This window comes from Thunnus thynnus, chromosome 14 (genome assembly GCF_963924715.1).
Source record: "Thunnus thynnus chromosome 14, fThuThy2.1, whole genome shotgun sequence".
NCBI lineage: Eukaryota > Metazoa > Chordata > Actinopteri > Scombriformes > Scombridae > Thunnus > Thunnus thynnus.
In genome coordinates, this window is record NC_089530.1 from 30,414,535 (window position 1) to 30,438,433 (window position 23,899).

The 23,899-nt window shown below is 42.2% G+C and overlaps 1 protein-coding gene across 2 annotated transcripts in view; it reads left to right on the forward strand.

The window, feature by feature from the left end:
• The window catches only part of LOC137197485 (bone morphogenetic protein receptor type-1A-like), a 61,202-nt gene that overhangs the window by 6,486 nt on the left and 30,817 nt on the right, over positions 1 to 23,899 (forward strand). For both annotated transcript variants that reach the window (XM_067610947.1, XM_067610946.1), the window contains exon 2: positions 13,204 to 13,317. The gene's annotated coding sequence lies outside the window, so the exon portion shown is untranslated. The remainder of the gene's footprint in view (positions 1 to 13,203; positions 13,318 to 23,899) is intronic.

The following is a 23,899-nucleotide window of genomic DNA, read 5'->3' on the forward strand; positions in this document are numbered from 1 at the left end:
TTTTTGTTTTGTTGTTTTTTTTTTTCTCTTCATTTTCTAACATCTGTTTCTCCCTTTTATTCACATTCTCTCTCCTTTTTGTCTTTTTGTCTTTTAATTTTAGTTCACTTTGTTTTGGCTCTTTTATTAGAACCAGTATCAGAAATAACTTACAAAAGCTGTGATTTAGAAAAAAGATTCAATTTAGAAAATGTTCTTTTTTTTTTTTTTTTAAGGTTGATGAAGGTATTTACTGATCTTCTTTTTTTTCCTTCTGCAGTCTTGACCTCCAAGATCTCTTTTTCCTTCTCCGTTTCTTTTCTTCCTTTCTCTCCGTTCCTCTCCTCGGCTCTCAGTTTTCTCTCCCCTGGGAGTGTTTCTCGGGAGGCTGAGCTTGGGGATCTCTCTCTCTCGTTTCTCTGCTCTATTTCTATCCCTCTCTTCCTTTTCTCTGCCCTCCTCCTCCTCCTCCTCCTCCTCCTCCTCCTCCTCCTCCATTTCTTCTTTTCTTCCCTCCTCCACCTCTCTCTCTCCCTCTCTCTCTCCTGGAGTGTCTCCAGTCTCGGAGGCTGAGGATCAGATTACTCAGGGAGTCTCGGAGGCTCTCTGGCGAGGTGGCATTGGTGGTGGAGGTGGAGGAGGGATGGAGGGGAGGAGGAGGGAGGGAGGGGAGGAGGAAGGAGATCAGGTTTCACATCTCCAGCGCTCTCCTCTGTCTGCCTCGCCTCCCTCCCTCCCTCCTCCTCCTCCTCCCCCGGCGGCCTGGAGACAGAGTGGCTGAGCCGGGGAGGAAAACATGCAAACCTCCCCTCTCCTCCTCCTCCTCCTCCCTCTCCTCCTCCCCTCTCCTCCTCCTCCTCCTCCTCCTCCTCCATGCGTCCAGCCTCTCTGCTGCAGCACAGCAGATAAATAAAGGCAGTAAATGGGGAGCTGAGCACACAGAGGGACGATTCTTCACCTCCTTCACCTCCCCTCCTTCACCCCCCCCCCCCCCTCCTCCTCCTCCTCCTCCTCCTCCATCCCTGCAGAGATATTTTATATCCTGCGCTGTGTGTTTTCATTCTCCTGGATGTGTGGCAAAGGTGAAACAGCTTCAGGGAGACTTTTTTTTTTGGGTTTCTTGAGACGACCAAACCCGGACTCAGAAACCAGTTAAATGTGTCGCTGGAAGTGGAAGCGAAGAGGTGGAAGCAGTGGGAACCAGTTTGACTCTACTGGCTCCAGCAGCAGGAGTAGTTAATAGGTGTTAACTGGGTTTGTGTTTTGTTTATTTAGGAGATTTTATTTTGGCTATTTTTAATGCTCTGTTCTTGGCGTTGGCTCTGGAAAAAATGATATTTTTGTGCCCCTCGTGAGATTAACTGGTCAACTCCTCAAGAACTCTACTTGTAATATATTTATATTTATTTATATATATAAGTTTCAAAGTGCCGGAATATCTATAAATCTACTTTTTTTGTTCTATAAAATGTCAGAAAATAATAAAAACACGTCCCTGAACATCACTAAACTAAACACTTCAAATTTATAACATCATGAAACAGAAAAGCAGCAAAATCCTCCACGTTTTACCATAAAAACTGACTCATCGTTTCATCTGCAGAACATCTCTATAATCTATATAATATATATATATATATATATATATATATATATATATATATATATATATATATACTGTCCTGCTAAAAACAATTACACACAATAATGAAAAAACATCAATATTTCCTTTAGTTTATGTACCAGCAGCTCTAACAGTGGTGATCAGGTTATCACTGTGTCTGTCGTATTAATGTGGAATAATTACATATTATAGCTTTAAGGTGAGAACAGATCAGCTGTTTTACTGTCACTGCTTCCTACTTTAATGAGATTATTATTAGAGCAGAATATTAATCTTACAACTATGAAGACAGTTTAGTTTTTCTCTCCTCTGACTTGAGCTGAAGGTCGAAGTCGCCTCCATGTTGCTCCTCTCCAGCGACTCCAGTTGTCCTTTTGTAATGGTATTGATCTCTGCTTTAAATACACCCAGCCCATCCCAGTGAATAATTCAGATCGCCTCCCCACAGTGGCAGCAGAGCGTTCCTGCTTGGCTCCACGGCGTTCCCTGATTCTAATGGAGGAAGTGAGTCTGGCTTTATTTCAGGCCAAAGGGGCAGTGAAACACACTATCTGCCCCCCCCACCCCACCAAAAAAAAAAGAAGTTTAAAAACCTGAAAGGTTCAACAAACCGCAGGACTGGAATCAGATCTTTTATAGCAAACTCACAACAAGGCTTCTCTCTTTTCCTTCACAAACGAAACCGCATCACACAGCAGAACAATGAGTCGTAGTAGTTCAGTAGTAAATAACCAGCAGTGAGATTTATTTACTCTGTTCCTTCTTATTACACGACGTCATCTTCTTCTCTGTTTTTACAGCATTTTGCACATTAAATCTGCTAAAAAAACATCCAAGAATCCTGATCTGTTGCTGAATCCTGTCTCTTAAAGATGCAACCTGGAGTCTGTCGGTTGATTATTTTAATAATTATTCACTCAGTCAGTTGTTAAACCTTAATTCCAGCTTCTCAATGAAGATTTTGAGCTTTTCTGTGTCTAATGTGATGCTAAACGTTAGCTTGATGACATCACGTCTGGCTTTAGGAAATGATCACCAACCTGCAGAGTTTCTGACCTCTAGTAGCACAGCGGAGCAGTTTGTTATGCTAATAGTTTAGCAACCAGACCGCCAGGCCGTAACCATGGATACAGGGGTGCAACTAATCATTATTTCCTCGAATAATCGTTTGTCATGTTTCACTGTTTTCAGTCGTTTTACAGACCAGAGATTCAGTTTATTATCATATTTGACACAAACTGAACATGTTTGTCAGAGCAGCAGGACTCACAGGGCAGATTCATTATATTATACAGATGTATAGATAGAAATATACACTTAGATAAAGTCATGGATGAAACAATAAGTGTTTGCACAAATATTCAGGTGCAAGACAAAAAAATATTCCACTGCAGGACCCAAAGGAGAAACGTCTGCACACTATTAGGCTCCAAATAAATTAGTTTAATTCCCCTTTTTGTTCTCTTTTCTGTCCTCAGGCCTGATGAAGCTCATGTAGATCAAAAACGTTTCCTTGATCATGTAGATCAAGAGAATTAAAGTATTTATCTGGAGCTTTAACAGTGTGCAGACCTTTTCTCCCCCTTTGTGCCCCAACAAACACAAAACCTCCCATCAAACCAATAAAATGTTTCTCGCTGCTGCAGCCGCTCAACAAAAATTTTCCTTTTCTGACTTTTTCAACGTTGACTTTTTGCTTCAGATGTGACGGATCAGTCTGAGCTTTAACTCCTCAAACCTCATTGTTAGCAGAGAAGACTAGAACGGACCTCTTACCCCTAAACTCCACCGGACTCCGACGCGGGTGCAGGAGCTGATCGCGGCCGCTCGAGTCAATGTATCTGATTCCATCGGGCGCCGCGGTGCGTTTCAGAAGCGGCTCTCCGCTCCGCTGCGCTGCGCTAAAGATAGACGCCTCGTCTATTCTTTACGGAGGCCGCGTCAAGCAGCACAGAGCAGATGGAGCTGCGCAGGAAGTCAGACACAGAAACAGCATTGAGCATCCGGTCAATTTTCAAAATAAAACACCCCGTGCAGACTCCTGGTCGTATATCAACAATAAACACAATTAAAACAGACGAATAAAGAAACAATTTAACTACGTAGCCTAATTAACCATAGTAGAAGCATGAAGATCAAGGAAAATGACCAAATCAACGAAAACTGGGCAAATTAACAAAACTGGGCAGTTTAGTTGCCCTGCTACTGCAGTAATTACGGTAGCCTTAAGGCACTTTATCAGCTTTGACTAGGCTGCTGTAATTACTGTAGTAGGAGTGCAACTGACTTTAAACGGCGGATGGCTTCCCCGCAGTGAAGACGCTCCGCTTCTGACACGCTCCCGCTGGAATAGGGCGCCGTGCAGAGGACGGAGCAAAACCGCGTCGGAGCGGGAACGCCGCGCACACGCGCCCGGTGGAATCCCAGGGTTACACTTTTAAATGGACTTTTTTTAAACAAGTCGATTGTCTGTTTATTCAATTCAACAACATGTTCTTATGTTTAAATGACTGATATCAGCTGCAAATGTCATAAATCCCATAAAGGAAATCTGGCTTGTAGAAAACATCTTCATGTGTTTAGACGTCTTTGACGGACAATAATCCTCCGGCCTGATAGCTGCACTGATCCCTCTGAAGTGACTGTGGCCCCCTGACCTCCATCCTGACCTCTGACCCCCCCTGACTCCTCCTCCTCCTCCCTGACCTCCCTGCTCGCCACTAACAGAGCTGTCTGCTCTCCGCCCGGATGAAACCGTCTGAACGGCGGCGTTAGAGGGTGTAAAGTAGTTTTTAGACATGACAGGACAGTCACGTGTTGTTTTTAGCTCGAGGGGACAGAAAGGTCGGCCCGCCGGCTTCGGTCCAGACTGAAATATTTCAACCGCTATCACATGGATTGTTATAAAATCCTTCACGTTCTCCAGAGGATGAATCCTGCTGCCACCATGAGCTTCATATTTGTAGCCTTGAGTGAACTATCAGCTGGATTAGCATAACATGAACTTTGACCTTTTCCTCGAGCACCATCATCTGGTCAAGATTTAATTTTGTCCAATACTTTGGTTCAGAGCTGTTGTTCGGTCTATAAAATGCCAGAAACAGTGAAAAAAAGCTAAAGTTGATGTCATCAAATTGCCTGTTTTTGTTCAAACTGTCCAACAATCCAAACATATTGAATTTATATGCAACCACACCAAAAATAGAAACAAATCCTCACAAACACTGAGCTGGAACTGGGAAATGTTTGTTAGTTTTACTTTAAAAAATGACTTCAAAGATGAATCAACTGTTATGTTTGTGTTGCTGACTGATCGGCCTCAGCTGTACTCTGTGTTTACTGCTAATCACAGAACGTTAGCATGCTGACGCTAGCATTTAGCTCACCAGTTTTCTAAGAGAAATTTGATGCGATCGCAGGTTTTTATCAAAGTTTATTGTGTCTGATGTTTTGGTTGCACGTTGACTATGATGCAGATCATTTGAAAGTGCAGCATGAAGGTTTGATTCACTGTAAATGTGATGTGAAGTTGTTGGAGGGCAGCTGTCAGTTAGCCTGAATGTTCTTAGCTTGTGTGTTTTGAGGTTAAATGCTTGATCATTATAAATGAGCGCTGTTAAACCTGTTAAACTGTTCAGTCAGTAATCTGCTGCTTATACAAGCTCAGCTGAGAGATTCAGATCAGCTTAAAGCAGGTTTTAACATATTAGTGTTAAATGCTTTCACTTAGTTTACATTTCCTTTTATAGTTCAGTTGGTTTGACTTCCTGTCCTTCTGGTAGTTACAAAAAGTTATTGAACATTAAAAATTGTTGACATTTTGTTCATGAATGACCAGTGAAAATATTCAAGTCTGATTCTAAATGTCTTGTTGTTTAGTTTCTGGTGAAATTGACCCTTTAAACTAGAACAACAGTTTATAAGAAGATAAAGTTTCTGAACTGTTTGTATGAATCTAAACGTTTTCAGACCTCCTGTTAGTGTCGGTTAACAACAGTCATTTGGAGTCGGTGTAGTTTTGTGCTAAAGAAGCAGGAGGACGGGTTTCTGTGTGCAGCGGTAGGTGGTTTTTACAGAATATTCCTGGCTGCTCTGCAGGCTGCAGCCATGAGGAAACATCAGTCCAGCACACAAACCTCATCAGGCAGAGGACCAGGCTCGGTTTTCCCACTGTGCCCGGGCTCCTGTGAAGGCACCGCCCCCTCCCTACCCCCCCCTCCGTCCCTCCTCCTCCTCCCTCCTCCCTCCTCGTTTCTGGTCTTTAATTTCAATTAGCTTTGGCTGCTGGTTGACTTTGATGGCATTAGTCTCTCCTCCCAGCCTCCACACTTGTCCCTCTGCTCTCGTCTTCCTCTGTTGGTTTTGTGAAAGCCGCTGGGTTTAACTGCTGCGATCAGAATCTGAACGCTTCGTTTCCACTTCCTGCCCCAGCGTCCAGCCCGCTGTGCAATCGAACCGCCACACACACACACACACACACACACACACACACTGAATACAGGCTCTGTTTGCCCTGCTGAGGCTGTTTATGGGGAAAATCTAGGTGGGCAGTCGCAACAGACAACAAGTTGAGTGACTGGATTCAGACAATCTCCAGATGTTTCCTCCAGTGACCAGTTACTGGTGTCTTTATAAGGCAGACGAAGTGATCGGAAACTGTGTTTACATTTGACACTTAAATCCCAGACTTCCAATTAGAGCTGCAAGGATTAGCCAATTAAATCAATTAAGATGCCAACTATTTTAAAGGTTGATTAATTGTTTTTTTTAATGTCAAAATTCTCTGATTCCAGCTTGTTAAATGTAAATATTTTCTGGTTTCTTTAGTCTCTATGACAGTAAACTGAAGATCTTTGAGTTGTTGACACTGATCAACATTTTTTTTTACCCATTTTTGACTTTTAATGGACCAAACTAATTGATTAATGGAGAAAATAATCCACAGATTAATCGATAATGCAAATAATAGAGCAAACTGTCATTTATCCATTATTTAAACTAACGTCTGCATCTCAATCACAGCTGATATGTATATATATATATATATAATATATATATATACACATACACACACACACACACACACACACACACACACACACACACATATATATATATATATATATATATATATGTTTTTCTTTTAATCAGATCATAATTTCTATGTTGTAGCATTAGTTGAGCTACTGAACCAGTTTTCCCAGGTACCCCCCCCCCGTCCCCCCGGTTGGGAATGAGGACAGGTGGTTTGTGTCGGACTGGGACCAGCAGACAGACGAGCCCGCAGTGATACAGAGACGAGTCGTTCATTAGTCTGTGAAGCTTTTTTCTTTCCGCTGCTGATAAGCGTCAGCTGAGCAGCAGCCAGTGTTTGTGCTGCTATAAGTCTCAGCTTGTATTTGTGTGTTTATGTACCGTCATGGCCTGCATACCTTCTCCCTGCCTGCCTTTTCCTTTCTGTCTTTCTTTCGTGACTGAGGACTGGTTTCACAGCTTTCCTGTCAGTCTGTGGTTTCACACCTTCATCTGACATGTCACTCAAAACACAGGAATGTACATTTTAAAGGACCAGTGTGGAACATTTTGTGGCATCCAGGGTTGAAGTTGCCCCGCCCTGCCCCCGCCCCCGCCCCCGCCGCGAGCGTGTAGGAGGACCTGCGGTGGCCACGAAACTAAACGATAAACATGAAAGGCCCTACTGTAGAAACATGGCGGCTCTGTGGAGGAAGACCTGCTCCCTCTGTAGATATAAAAGGCTCCTTCTAAGCTCATGAAAACATTCTTATGGATATTATTTTCCATTTCTGCCACGTCTGTTCTCCTAAAGTCTACACGCTGCACCTTCATCAGCTGCTGCTGGTTATAATGTGCTGCTTGCACCAACTTACAGCGTAGTTTTATCTCTATGTGCATAAACGACTTGTAAATGTGCTGTTAGCCGTTAGCATCTTCTCTACAGAGTCTTCATCAAGTGGACAGCAGCTCTAAATACAGGCGTAAACGCACCCAAGACGCTTTGAGGACGGATTCGGAGGTGGTCTGGACCGCATGTGGCCACATTCTTTCAGTAGTGTAAACGCAATGCATCCTGGGCCACATTGAAGGACGCCTACTAGACACACGACCCTCCGTCCAAAGCTGCTCAACTTGTTTGATAATAAGATAAACAAATAATTTTTGAATTAAAAACGTAACCCACGTCCTGTTTTTTGCTGTTTTTCTCGTTCCCTCTAACCAGTTTCCCTCTTCAAATCGACCGTTCAGTTTTTGCTTGTCTGTCTAAAAAAATATTTCAGAAGCTAAACGTTGCTGATAGTTGATAACGACGGTTTTTAGTTTTGCTGCTCGATATAATGAGCTCAGGATTCATCAGGACGCTGCTTTGGACGTGTAAAAGAACATTAATTAAAACATTAGATGATGACCGACGCTGTCGGAGATTTAAATAATGAGTGAAGTTATGCTGCTGTGTCTTGTGTGTAAATGCGTCCTGCGGAGAGATCGCTGCATAACGGTCCGGTTAATAACGAACACATTTGGTCTTTGAAAACGGAAATGATGTCCGTGTTTATTTGCATATAGAACGAGGAAGTGAGATCCGATCACATGTGGTCACTCAGGACGCATGTTAATGCCAACAAGTCATCGTCGTCGTCGTCCTCGTTTTTGTCGTCCTCATCGTCATCCTCGTCCTCGTCGTGGTGAGGTTGCAGAGCTGCAGGATGTCCTCTGAGATGCTCGTGTGTAGCTGTTGTGCTGCTGTGGTGGTTTAATTTCAGCGTGCAGAGCTCCAGTTTATCAGCTCTCTGTTTAAAGAATTCTCAAACCTTTTGATAATCAGATATTTCACTGATAAATCAACGTATTTATGTAATCGATTACGTCATTCCAGCCCTAATAAATGTGGACTTATTAGAGTGGTCTCGTCTAGTCCTGTTTTTAGAGCCACCTGATCGTAATCTTTGAATCTGTATATGAGATCAAAGCGTGCAGGAAACGTGTAGGTTTTAGAGAAAAGGAAGTGAGCAGCAGGGACGGAAAAACGGACTGCAGCGATGACGCTTCTTCTGCTTCCTGTTTCCCCCCGCCCCCACCGCCGCCGCCGCCGCCGCCGCCCCCGTCGCCGCCGCCGCCGCTCTCCCACACTCTGGTTTCAGAGAGCAGAAACGCTGCAGGACTCTCCGTCTCGCTCCGCCTGCGTGTTTGTCAATTTAGTATCAAACATTAGAAACACTGAATGCAATAAAAATGTTTATTTAAGTGGTTTTTCTTCAGGAGAGTTAATGTTACGACACTGTAAACAAACCATATTTGCATTTTGGACACAAGTTTCCTCCATGAGAAGCTGAATCTGTTGGCTGTAATTCCACAGAAATCCATGATTTATGTTTTTGTGGCGTTTTCCTCCAAAGTGCGAAAACATGTAATTATGGTTATTAAGTGAAATATTATGTTTTATTTTAAATGGTGAACAGTGCATCAGCTCAGAAGTGACTCACATGTTCTCAGATCCATTATTTTTAAATACTCCTCACATTTCTCCCAAAAACCTGTAAATGCATCCTGTGAAAATGTCAAAGCAGCGTTTCTGCATCTTAATAAACCAGTCTGACCAACATGTTCTGTTTTTCTTACCAGAGCTTTCTAAACACTCACAGTTATCATCTGTAGATCCCAAATACAACAGGAAACTTCCACCTTCTGCACGTTATTGATCGTTATTTCAATACATCAAGCAGAGCTGCAACGGTTAGATTCAGAAATAATCATCAGCTGCAGCTCTCTGAGACTCAGCAGGAACAGAGTCGTCGGACAGATGTTGTGAAAATTTGTGAGCGAATTAAAAGCGACAGCATGATTTGTGTTTTTCTTAACCGCTCTTTCCTCTTTGCATATCATTTGCATAATTTATATTTCCAACCAAAAAACTTTTCCTCCTTCTCAGGCAGTTCAGGCAGTTTTCCTCTCAGCTGTTTGATGAAATCATCATCGCTCGACGTGAAACGAGTCGGATGCAGAGCGGAGCTGAGTTTCACTTCACTTCATCCTCGTGTGTTCAGGAGAGAGAGCAGGATCTGGTTTTTCCCTCCATCGCTTGTCTTTTTGTTGGCTGCACGTCTCCAGCCATAAACGACGTGTGTGTGTGTGTGTATTTGTGTATGTGTAAGAGCGCACGTTTTTGTTACCTCATCGGGACTTTTTCCAGTATAAACACTAACCTTGTTGGGACCAGTAGTCCTCATAGGGACCAGAGCCCGGTCCTAATGAGGCAAAACGTCATTTCTGAGGTGTGAATGGAGGTTAAGTAAAGGTGAAGGTTAGACATGGATTAGTTAAGAGCTGTCCACAGTGAATGGAAGTCAATGCAATGTCCTAACAAGGATAGCAAAGTGTGTGTGTGTGTATGTGTGTGTGTGTGTGTGTGTGTGTGTGTGTGTTGGACGGAGAGGCAGCAGCTGTTTTTTCGCCAACCTCGTGACCGCTCTCAGCCCCCGTCTTCGGACATCTATTTTCTCCTCGTCTGTTCTATAATAACTCAGCGGCTGAATCCTGAATCCCCACCGCTGTCGTTTTTTTCTTCCTCCCCTGGGGTGGAGCTGAAAACACACACACACACACACACACACACACACACACACACACACACACACACACACACACACACACACACACTGAAAAGCTGCTGGTCAACCCATCAACACAGTTTTCCACACTGTCTTGACTACACTTTCCAGCTGAGTGTGTTAGTTTTGGCGGCAGCAGGGCGGTGTAGTGTGAAGCTGGAGGAGGCGAGTTCACGCTACACGAGCCATTACTTTCACTATCGATTAATACGTTATTTTATCGGTTAATAAGTTAGTTGTTTGGTCTATAAAAGTTCAGTTTACTGTCTTTTTCTTTAAAAATGGACTCAAAACCATTAATCAGTTATCAAAACAGTTGCTGTTTTAATTTATAATTCGCAGCTAATTGATTAATCGACTAATCGTCGCAGCTCTAGTTCAGACTCCCTCCCTGCTGACTCTGACCTTTGACCTCCAGAGAGCAGCTCTTTTATTTTTTTAACCCACCATGTCAGTACAGAGTGGGACGTCTCAACAGCTTCTCACTAGATCTTTATATATTCCTTTCACTCCATCCCATAATTTACTGTTGTCCAGCCAACAGTCCAAAAGCTGAAGATATCCAGTTTGTAGATATATTAAAACAGTTACTTTTTATGTGTCAAGGTCAAAGGTCGGACTGGGAAATACTGATTTTATTTGGATAATAAAATGAGAAACAATCATTTTCATCATCAATTAATCTGCTGATTGTTTTCTGGATCAACCAATCAATCATTTGGTTTATAAAATGTGAGAAAGTTGCTTCGAGCAGCTTAAAACCCAAAGATGTTCAAATCTTCACAGTTAAGAAGCTGGAAACAATGAATATTTGACATTTTTGCTTGAAAAAATGACATAAAACAATTAATTTTCTGCATATAAGTGTCAGAAAGCATCAAAAGCTTAAACCTAAAGAGTTTTATTGGCTAAACGAGCTAACAGGCCGTCTGCGGCGTGACGAATCTTTTCCTACCTAAAGGTGGACATGATGCAGGTCAGAGATGGATATTGTGAACTCTAGCTGGCGTAGATGGACTCCACATCCTGTTCAGCCTGCAGTATCTCTGCCTCTCCGGGTGTGAATATTAACTCACTCTCCTGATGTCGGCCTCCTCCACTAAACAACGCCTCCTTTGAGGAGCTCTCTGCCGTCAAATAAAAAGGCTTCTGTGTCGGAGGGGACGAGGAGGAAGGAGGCTCCGTCTGTCAGCCACACTGCTCCACTTATCTCCTCACAAACGGCAACAAGCCACAAACATTAACACTGATCTAATGATGCAGCAGATTGTTGCCCAGTAGTCCTGCTGGAGGTTTCTGGGAGGCTTTAAGGTGGTTCTACTGGTCTTTGAGGAGGCTTTAAGGTGGTTCTACTGGTCTTTGAGGAGGCTTTAAGGGGTCTAGTGAAGCTTGAAAGAGTTTTCATCAGTGGTTGTAAAACACTAACAGTTGTTTTTATCATCAATTTATCAGCTCATTATTTTCTTAATGAATCGTTTAGTCTATGAAATGTCATCATAGAATCCAAGAGTCCAAGTCCAGTTCTTCAGATGTCTGACAGACAGTCCAAAACACAAAAAATATCAATTTGCAATGAAACAAAATAGAGAGAAAAGCAGCAAATCCTCACATTTGAGAAGCTTGAAACAAAAATGACTGAAACGATTCATCAATTATCAGAATAGTTGCAGATTAATTTTCATTAGATTGACTGATTGTTGCTGCTTTAATCCATTAATCACTGAGAAGACAAAAGGAGTCAAAGACGGATGTAAGGAGCTGCAACGATTAGTCAATTAATCGATTAGTTGATCCACAGAAAATAAATCAAAAACTATTTTGATGAGTAAAAATACCAAATATTCACTGGTTGCAGCTTCTTAAATGTGGTGATCTGAAGCTTTTCTTTGTCATGCGTGACAGTAAACTGAATATCTTTTGGATTTTGGACTGTTGATCAGTGAAAACAAGACTTGAAGACTCATGACGAGTTTTGAGAAATCGGCCTTTAACTGGTGTTTTCAGAGATGGAACATGAGGAGTCCCACAGCAGCCATAAGGGTGTTCATGGTCCTTGAGGAGGTTCTGGTGCTTGTTCTGTTGGATGTGATGTGGTTTCTAGGGGATCTTTAGCTCTGTTTTGACCAAACGCTCCGGGTTCCAGGAACCAGAGGAACTGTTCTCAGGACCTGAACCTGGAACTTAAAGTCTCTGTTGTGCTTCCTGTTTGCGTTTCCACGGCATCTGAGGAACCAGGTAGATCCTGCAGATGAGAGCCATGAGGAGTTAATAAATTACAGCAGCAGGCGCTTGAAACGTAGCATTCACACACACGAGGAAAACACACACAGATTGTCCTGATGTTGTTTGTATTTACTGCTGCGTGTGTTGGACGTAGATAAATGTTTGAGCTTTTTAACATAACCACCATAAAACAATCAGAAAATAACTGGCTTTGTTTTCACTACCGCCGCTCCCTCCCTCCCTTCATTCAGTCTCTCTCTCTCTCTCGCTCTCTCTCGACACAGACAACAAAGCTTAACTTTACCTCTAACAAATGAAGAGAAATGTCCTCCCCTCGTCCTGAACTGGTCCTAAATCAATAGGAGACAAGTGTTCTAGGCATCTTCTGAGGGTCTTTGAGGAGGTTCCTTTGGTTCGTCTGAATGATCAGTAGTACTAACATTTCACTATAGCATGACTCACCAAAATAAACAAAGATTTAATAACATTTTTCATCATCAAAACACTGAAAAAGCATCATTTTTAAAAGCCTTTTGGAGGTATTTTAAATAATAGAAAATAAGTTTTTATCTACATTCATATTAAAATAACTGCAGGACCTGATCTTCTCACTTATCTGTCATCTGAACTTGAAACTGTTTTTGTTCCAAGCGGAGTCGAAACCTCACACACGATGTGATCATGGAAATGTTCCAGTTTAGTCCTGGAAATTAATTATTGAAGTATAATGTTGTTTGTTTGTCTCTGCGACAGGTCGGTGTTTGTGACGTTGGTCTGACGTGACCGGCTTCCAATGCTTCAAGACTACATTTCCCATGGAGCCGTGCACCGACACGCACACTGTTCTAACATGGAGCCACCAGTCAGGTATGGACACACACACACACACACACACACACACACACACACACACACACACACACACACACACACACACACACACACACACACACACACAGTCCTGTTCCAGCTCTGTTCTCTGCAGCCAGTGTGTAACGTCTGCAGGATGTTTATTGTGGTCACATGAAAAACATTACTGGTTGGCTTTCTGCTCCTTTTGAGTTACCGTCTGTCTGCAACACACACACACACACACACACACACTACACACACACACACACACACACACACACACACACACACACACACACACACACACACTGAGAGAAAACATAAACATATTTTTTTTTCGTGTACAAGCTCTGTTGATTACTCCTTTTTAAAACTTGATTAGCCAATTCACCCTGCACCCCCCCCCCCCCCCACCCCCCCCACACACACACACACACACACACACACACCTCCCTCCTGCTCTTTGAGGAGATTAACCCTTGACCTCGGGGATGAAGGCAGAGCTGGCCAATCAGGAGGCTTCCTGGCTTTTAATTGCAGGCTGTGATTGGGTCATTTGAGCTGTCATCTGGTTTGATTAATAACTGCGGAGCAGGAGAGCAGGAAGAGCGCTGATTACACTGAGCCTGAAGGCTGCAGGCTGGGTGTGTGTGTGTGTGTGTGAGAGAGTGAGGTAATGCCATGCAAAGAGAGAGAAAGTGTGTGTGTGTGTGTGTGTGTGTGTGTGAGTGTGTGTGTGTGTGTGTGTGTGTGTGAGTGTGTGTGTGAGTGTGTGTGTGTGTGTGTGTGTGTGTGTGTGTTACAGGTGGAGGAGTGTTTGAGGAAAAAGATCTGGAATCTGTGTAAAAGGTGAAGTCATGCTTTGATGTGAGGAAAGATTGTGTCTGTTTGTCTCTTTTTGGTTTTCTGAACGTCGTAGAGCTGAAAATTGTTCATGTTTGATGTTTGTCTCTGAGTCGAGGCCTGACCAACACAAATCATATTTATATTAAAGAGTTCCTATAACGATGTATTGATCAATGTTACTTTTCTTTACACAACACATAATATAGAAACACATTAACCAATACATCACTGTAGGATTTTTTAAACTCCTAAATGTGAACATAGGTTACATTTTATTTTAGCTTTGTTCTTTTGTTGTTTTTATTAGTGAAAAGTAACAGGACCAAAGTAAAGACATAAAAGATTATTAAGAAGCATTGAAACAATTAAAACATTACAAAGACGCAGCAAACAAAGACTGAACTACTTCCTGCAGGTAACTCGTATATTTTTGTGTGTGTGTGGATATTTTCTCAACAACAGTTAAGACCAACAAATGCAGAGATCTACAGTACTGTGCAGATGTTAGAGGCATTTACAGTAAAGTGAGGAAGCTTTCATGAACAGTTTTTATCAGTTAACTTGATACGAAGTTGAGTAAACAGCAGAAAGTAAATCAGAAAGTTTCCACAGTTCTTCTTCTGCTGCTTCTGTCTCTTCACGTTAATCCCAGACTGACTCCATGATGTTGAGATCTTGAGCATCTTTGCCGTTTATATACTTCAGTTTCTTGTCATATATCTGTGGACACATACGCCAATACTGATAAGTTAATATCAGCTAATCTATCTTTGGGCTTTTGGGTTTAGAAGTACACACAGTCAAAATGAGGCTGTGTATATCTGAAGGTTTGTCTTTGTTCCAGATGATCTGTCAGTCCTGCAAAGTCTTAAAATGTCTGAAATGTTGTTAGTTTCTCAACCTCAGGGGTGTGGTCCCATATAAGGTCAGTTGATATCAAGACTCATATTTGTTCAATTTTATGAAATAAATGTATTTATGAGTTTGAAACAGGGATCAGTTTCGCTTTTAACCTGTTAACCAGTAACTAACTGGTTCATTTTTAAGTTTGAAGTTGTGATGTAGCTTTATGAGAGCTAACGTTAGCATGACTTTTAGCTCATCTTCTTCTCTGTAAACTGTTTTTCAGTCTCAGTAGCTCTGGATGGCGTAACGTACTTAGGCTTGAGGTACGAATATAAATAATACTACAAATATAAGGTGACCCTGACTATAAGACGACGCCTCTTTTCCAACAGCTGTTTTTGGAAAAATAACGTTACTTTTTGAATATAACTTCCATCACAGTATAGTTAGATCCTCACACAGAGTCCTACCAGGCTGTTGGAAGCAGTCAGAGATGATTTTCTCAGGCAGTTAGTGTTTATGTGACTGCCTGTTTGTCTTTTTGAGCTGCTTATCAGGTGTCACAGTGGTATTTGGCAGCTTGACATATTCAGTTTCTGCAGCAGAGACGTCGGAAGACGCTTTGAAGTCGTTATGAATTTATTTTCTCTGTGGCAGAAAAACACGTTACACGAGCCTTCAGAAGCTGCTGCAGGTTAAACTGGACTAACCAAACACTTCAAGTACTGACTGACTCTCACACGCTCACTATAAACAGACTTTAAGACACTCGCTAGCCTAGCAACATTAATGCTACACTAATCACAGAATCAAATGTAAAGTCTTCAGATGTCTTGTTTTGTCCAAAACCCAAATATATTCACTTCTCTATGACAGAGAAATGCATCAAATCATCACATTTGAGAAGCTAAAACCAGCAACATTTTGGCTTATTTGCTCAACAAATTTCTGAAACCATGAAAATGAATCATTTCAGGTCTACTTATGACACCTAAAACTTAATAATAAGGTTTAGAAACCTGCTGTACATGGTCTAACAGATAAATATAATGTTTCATATTGGGAAAAACTTTTTTTAAACATTGTTGTTTTGGCTCTTGGTCATGTAGACTCACAGATGATCAACAGCTGCTTTCATTCTCAGATTTTTGTTCTCTGACATTGAAAATCTTTTTAAAAAGTAAAACCGAAGTCGGTGAAACGTGCAGAAACTGTTGTTCAGCTGTGATCCAGTCAGTTTGACCACCGTTGAGTTATGTGGAACTACGTGGTAGTATGTTGAAACCCGACGGCTCGCTGCCTTTGTTTCAGAACGAGGTGACTCAAGTGTCTGAGTTTCAGCTCTCGCTGACAGACCTTCAAACAGAGCCGGCCAGTCTGCAGCTCCAAATCACTCCCATATGTCCCTCAGCAGCTCCGCTCTGCACGCTTCACTCTCACACAGCAGCCCGGCTCGGATCAGACCGGCTCGGCTTACACCACGACCCGCCACACTCTGAGTTTTTAAGCACACATGACTTCACTTCAGAAGTCTTTACTGACTGTACACACAACATTATTAAATCTGAAAACATCTCACAGTTGGCAGAAGAAGAAAAATAATGTCAGGCTGAAAATGAGGGTGAGTGAGATAAACTCCTCCATCATGGCGCACGGTAGAGACAGTTTCAAGTTGTTATGTTGTTATATGTTGTGATACTGTAGTTTGTTCATAACTATTAACTGAGAAACTGTAAAAGGTGTTTTCATGTTTTAAAGTTTTAAGACATGAAAATACTCTAATTAGAATATTTTTTTTCTTTTTTATACAAATAAAATCTTAAAGGGGACATATTCAGCTTTTTGTGGTTTCTCTTATGTATTTCCTGTTCTGATGTCGGATGTTAAACGTGGTCAAAGTTCCAAAACTTGAAGTGAACGTATGTAGAAACGCTGCCTGCAAGTCAAAGGTCAGGGCTTCAACCTGCTCTGAACGCTTCGTTTACAATGGTTTTTTTCTACCTTGCTGATGAGCTGATCTCGTCTGTTCTGAAGCCTTGGTTGCTAAGGTGGTTGCTAAGGTGGTTGCTAAGGTGGTTGCTAAGGTGTTTCCATGTGTTGTTCAGCTCCAACATGTACGGATGGATTTGAGAAGTTGACATTTGGAGTAAAGAAGGAGAAAAAGAAGTGAAATCCTGCTACTATAGTTTGTTTACGTAGCCTCCGGAGCCGGAGGACGCTTCCTGAAAACTGACCAATCAGAACAGAGTGGGCTCATCAGGAGGCGGGGCCTTAAAGAGACAGGAGCTAAAACGGCCTGTTTCAGACAGAGGCTGAACTGAGGGGCTGCATAAAGGACCAGTAGAAGATAAATAAGGAGTTTTTAACTGGAAATCATGCAAAGATATTCCAGTAGAGCCCCAGAATATAAATATAGAGCTGGAAATGTGCAGCTACTTCTTCACCCTCATTGAAAAATATTTATCGTTCTAGAGTTTTCCTGCTGGACACCAGATGTAAAGTTCATTCTCAGTGTTTGTGTACTGGAGGCTTCAAGTTTCCACATCACACCAGTGTAAGTTACATACTGGACCACGATTGGCTCCAGACTAATTGTGACGTCATGAATCCTCCCTCGTAGGAACGTCCAGGTGTTAAACTGAGATTTAAGGTCAACTCAAGAGAAACTTTCAAAACAAAACTCTGCACTTGAATCATTCTGTGCAGAGAACAAGTCAAGTAAAACACACCCCTGTTCTTGTGGTCTCACATCAGATGCCATTCTTCCTGTCTGAACTCGTCACTCCACCTCTGTCCTTTCCAGCTCCTCCACTATTTTTAGCAGACATTTTGAGCATGTTAGTTTGGGAATCATTCGCTGTAGAAATAAACTGATCTCTCTGTCTTTTACACTCGTCTTTCTGTCTTTTTTTGCCTGTTGTCTTATTATTTTTGGTTCATAATTTTCTATTTCTGTTCAGGTCATTTTTTTTTCTTCTTCTCTCTTCTTGCGGTCTTTTCTTCACACATGCGCTCACTAGCACGCACACACGCAGGACCACCTATATGGTTGTGTTGGCCCTGTGGCCTGGCTGTAGTTTCCAAGGCGACACGGTGGATGAAACCATCCGGCCTTTCTTTTCACGGAGTCCAGTCTGACCAGACCACACACATACGCAGCACGCACACGCTCACACTCACGTACACACTCGCACGTAGTCACACAGGGCCAATATTCTGTCTGCTACAATTACAGTTATATTTTAGCTTTATGTTTTTACATTTCTTTCACTGGGGAAAGTTGTCTGAGCTCCAGTCTCTCCAGTTTCCAGCCCTTTTTATACTGGGATCAGACCAGTGCAGCAGCCGAGGCAGACCATGACTCTTCAGCATCAGTTTGATGGTCTGTGGATGCTGCTGCTGCTGCTGCTGATGACCTCAGACTCTGGCGGTAAACTTCCTGTCTCTCTCCGGGGGAGACGTGTGGAGATCGTAGCTGTTGTTCTCACAGTCGGTCCGCCAGCGAGGCCGCTATCAGAGCTGTGATTTCCTGGAGTGTCGAGCAGGAGGAGTGGTGGGGTGTATTTTTTTTTCCATTACCTGGTTCCCACATTCCTGCAACAGTTGGAGCAGGAAGGGGGAAGGGAAAAGGAGTCGTAGAGATGAAGGAGGAGGAGAAGGAGGAGGAGGGTTATTGAGGTTGATGATCAGCTGAAAAACGGCGAAACTTCAAGACAATCTGCAATTATTTTATAATCAGTTAATTGTTTATTAGCACTAGAGCTGCACGATTAATTGATTAGTTGTTTGTTCTATAAAATGTCAGAAAATGGTGAAAAATGTTGATCAGTGTTTCCTTACTGGACACCGAACACATCTGGATGGAGACACGTTGGGAGAATCTGCATCGCCTAACGGGGGGGACGCCAAAAGCGGTAAGCGAGGAAGCGGAAGCGAAGCAGCAAACGAGCCGGCATATCCCAGCTAGGCTAAAGGCTAACCCCCCCCAGTCGACCTGCTCTCCCATCATCTTCCTCACCAAAGTCCTCTTCATGGATAATAAACTAGACTGCCTCCAGAGAGAAATGACAAACTGCTGCAGCCTCATCTTCATCGAGAGCATCTCCGACTCCGCTAACCGGGCTAACCGGCTCTCCTGGCAGACAGGAATGCTTCATCGTACAGTAAGACCCGAGGCGGTGGCCTGTGTGTTTATATACGCTGCTCGGCTTTAGCTCAGGTTCCAGCAGTCAAATGAAAACCTCTTTATCCACTATGAGAGTTCACAACCACGATCATCATCTCTCACAAGGTTATCAGCCTCACGGTTATCTCAAAACGCCAGATATCCGCCTGATTAATCGGTCGACCGCTAGCTCTGTTTACCAGATGAATTCCAGGTTTCCCAGCAGCAGCTAACTGGTTTAACTGGGGAGGGTTTCTCGGGATTGGCTTCGTCCTCTCGTGTCCACTGCACTCATCAATGTGATTTATGATCATAATGTTTTTTATGGTCTGAGTGTGTTTTGTTTTATGACTCAGCTGTTAGACAAAGGCAACATTGTGCGGGTGATGGATGGACCTGTTTCTATGGCGATAAGAGTAATTAAAAACACCTTCAGGGTCTGAGCCACATCACGCTAGTTTATGACTTTATTACTTTATGACCAGGCCTAATATCGGCCCGTCTGCAGCCGAAGGTCCCAGTGTGTCAGCATCTTTATAGTAATTAGTTTATTTTGATATAAACTCACTTTTTTTTTGATTAGTTTACATGTAGGATGTTAAACCTGTGTCCCCCCCCCAGTGGATGCTGGGTAATCTATAACCTGATATAACTGATGAAGTAAATGTTCTTCCTCCAGTTTGTAGCCGCAGCTGCTCAGCAGATCTGCTGTTTGCCTCTAATGACATTAGACTTCACTGTTGCCCACTCTGTCTGTCTCACACACACACACACACACACACACACACACACACACACACACACACACACACACACGTAAACAAGCTGATGGTGTGTGTGTGAGCGTCTGAGATCAATAAGACTAACAGCCAAAGCTACAAGGTGATTTATAATATTTAAAATCCAGCAAATGTTAATTTTATGAGTCACAATTCTGCCTTTTTACTGTCAAAGAGACGAAAGAAACCAGAAAATATTCACATTTAAGAAGCTTTTTTTTCTTAAAAAATGACTCAAAACAATGAATTGATTATGAAAATAGTCGTCAACTAATCGATTTATCGACTGATCATTACAGCTGATGTCTGCTTGAGTCCTCTCAGTCGTACATAAAGGTGCTCCTCATGCCCTGCTCCTCTTAATCAGTCATCATCAATCAATCATCAATCAATTATCTAGATCTGTTTTCAGTATGAAGTACTGCAGATGATTGTTGTCTGTGTAAACAAATGTTATTTCATTTCAGTTCAACTGCAGACGTCCGTCGCTCTTATATATGAAACCACAGTAAACTTAGGATTATATTCCTGATCAATTCATCTATAGATTATTTCTTCAAAAGATTTCACTGTGCAGTAAATAAACATAACATAACATTTGAGAAGCTTAAACAAGTAAAGATTTAGTGTTTTGATGTAATAAATGACTGAAATAATCAAGTAATCAATCAAAGTTGTCATTGATTAATGCTCCGTCTGTTATCGCCTGATCATTTAAACACTGTCAACAGTTTCCTTGTAAATCTAAAGTTATTACATTATTCAGGTCTTTAAAAATCAAATAGATAAAGCAAGTAGATCAATTAGTCGATTGATAGAAAATGAATCGTCAGCTGTTTAGATAATCGATTGATTGTTTTGATTCATTTTTTTAAAAGAAAAAAAAAAAACGCCCAAATTCTCTGATTCCAGCATCTAAAATGTGAATATTTTCTGGTTTCTTTAATCCTTTATGACAGTAAACAGATTTCTCACCATTTTCTGACATTTTATAAACAACTAATTAATTAATTAAGAATATAATTGACACGTTGTGATACACGGTGATAGTGAAAGCAAGACTTTATCAGGGTTGTCGGTTCGATTCCCGCTGTGACCACCGACTCAAGACTTTTCTTTTGTTGCTTTAAGATGGTTTAAAAATCAAACACACCACCGAAGAAGAAGAAGAGATTAAGGGGATTAAATAAAGGATGACGGTGAAGAAGAGGAGGATTAGGAGGAGGAATAACAGGAGGCAGAAGATGCAGGGAGGAAGAGGGCCCGCAGTGCCGCTCACCGTGGCTCGGGGTATTCTGGGTATTCTTATGCTAATCCATCGCCGGTGATGAGGCGCAAAGCAGCCAAGCAAACAATGGCAGTGGAGCCAGAAAGTCTGGCCTGCAGTCTCCCAGGCCCTGAAAGGCATGTCGGGCAGGGCGCCGACACCAACGGGAGGCTGCTGCAGCACCCAGAGGCCCGCCTGCAAGGAGGGGCCCCTGGAGGGGACGGGGGAACGGGGCCAAGATGGAGCAAGAGAGGGGAGAGAGGAGAAATGAGAAGCAGCAGGGAAAGAGGAGGAAGAGGAGGAGGAGGGAGATGGAAAACTGAAGGAGGGAGAGAGAGAGAGAAATAGAAAGCAACAAATGGAGAGTGAGGAGGTAAAAAAAAAAAAAAAAAAAAAAGGAGGAAGGAAAGATGGAGAAGGATCTAAAAAAAAAAAAAAAAGGAGGAAACCCAAAAGACAGAAATGAAGAAGAGAGAATAAAGAGAAGAAGAAGATAATGTCAGTAAAGAGGGAAAAATAAAAACTTGATGCCTAGTTTGGCACATCCAGGCTTCCTTCCTTGACTTCTTCTCTTGTGAAGTGATCACACATCTTCTTCTGTGGTCTTATTATCGTCACAGTAGACTTACTGATGTAGAAAAACATGTACGAGAACAGTCCAAACCTAACATAAATAACATAAATAACAAAATAAAATCCTTTTTAAATGGTTTTATTTTGTGCTTCATACACTGGGCGGGTCTGTGAATGTGCCACAGCACTTCCTGTCTGCGCTTGAGGCGTCAAATAACAAGCAGCATAGGATGTGTATGTTGTGGATGTAAGTTTGCTGTAAACAGTCACATGTAGGTTCGTGTCCGTCATGCTGCTGCTGCAGAGGACGTTCAGCAGGTCAGACTGTCTCACTCAGGTGTGTCTCACCTTATACTGCACATACCTTCATATAATGACTCTGATTACTCTACTTCAACAGGTACAATAACACACAAAAACATGATAAACTAGTTGATAAAATGATTGTTGAGCTCAGTTTTGAAGCCAACATGATGAGAAGTCAGCAGATTAATTAAAGCTCAGCAAACTTCATCTGCTGATTAAACAATGAAGTGATGTGATGAGTTTGAAAGCTCCAGAATAAGTGGACCTTTGAGTGGAGATCGTTTTTTTTTTTTAGCCAGTTATTCCCAAAGTCAAGATCGAACTGCGAAGCTCAAGGTTTAATTTGTTGTGGAACTAGAAGGTGCAACGATTGATCTGCAACTATTTTTTGATAATCAAATAATAATTTCTGACATTTTTTAAGCAAAAATGTCAAATATTCACAGGTTGCAGCTTCTCAAATATGAGGATTTGAAGCTTTTTTTGTGTCATACATGAAGGATTTTGGACGTCTGAAGACTCATGTTGGGCTCTAAGAAATATTTTTAAACTTATTTTCTGACATTTTATAGACAAATTGATTCATCTGCTGATTTGTTGCCAAAATGTTTTGTTTCCATCTTCTTAAATATGAGGATTTGCTGTTTTTCTTTGTTTTATTTCATTTTAAACTAAATATCTTTTGGACTGTTGGTCGGACACAACGAGGTGTTTTGAGGACGACGCTGCGGGAGACGTCGATGGATATTTTTCAATATGGCCTGATGTTTTATAGACCACATGGATTAAATTATACTAATCGCAACCAAATATGTTCCTGATTGGACAGATAAAAAAAGCTACAAACCGTCTCGGTTCGTCCTCGTTGCAGCACGCCCCAGTTAATATTCTCCACCAGCACCAGCGATCCCAATCTCCCTCATTACTGCATTTATTTGTAGAGCTCAGGAGCTGTCGGTCTCCGCCGCTCCGTCCAATCAGACCTCCGAGTCGTTTATTTAGTCTGCCGCCGTTCTTCCAGAGCAGGAAGTGGAGACGCATTAAGGCTTGATTATTGATGTCTGGCCCCTCACAATGCAGTCCGTCCAGGGGGAGAGGAGGAGGCGGCGGGAGGGGGGGGTATTAGAAATGGATTATTAATGCCTGTAGGAAGGTCCAGTATCATTTTACAGTTAATTAACAGTTGTTGGAGCTAGTAAATCAGATGTGGAGCTGCTTCAGAGCTGCTCTCTCTGAAACAAGCCGTCCAAAGAAATTCAGCATAAATATTTTAAAGCATAAAGTCGTTCTGTAGGTTTGTTCCTGTGAAGTCCGCTGGTCAGGTGACGGCTGTCAGGGATTCAATGTCTTGTTTTGTCCACAACACAAAGATCTTCAGTTTATTGTCATAGAGACTAAAGAAACCAGTAAATATTCACCTGTTGATGTTGTTATGATGTTGAACTCGTAGTAATTGAACCTTTGCAGCGTTGGTGTCATGGCTGAAGTCGGAGACGAGGACACTAATCTTAGTAATGATGAAATCCAAGTCTAACTTCCTGTATTGGAGTCTGCAGTCATGGCGGTGTGATATCGTTCTACATAATCATTTTTATGGGCAGCCAGAAAGTTATTATACCCAGGAGAAAAGAGCTTCCATAAAAGCCTTTAAAGAGCTCTATTTCTTCTACAACTCTTAACCCTCTGCTTGGGTTTCCATACCACCAAATTTCCCAGCATCCCTGGAGCGGTGTGACCTCAAATTCCTTCCCCTGGGGGGGCGGGGGGCGGGGGCTGGCTATGGCTCAGTGGTTCCCTATAAGGGCGGTTTATTCT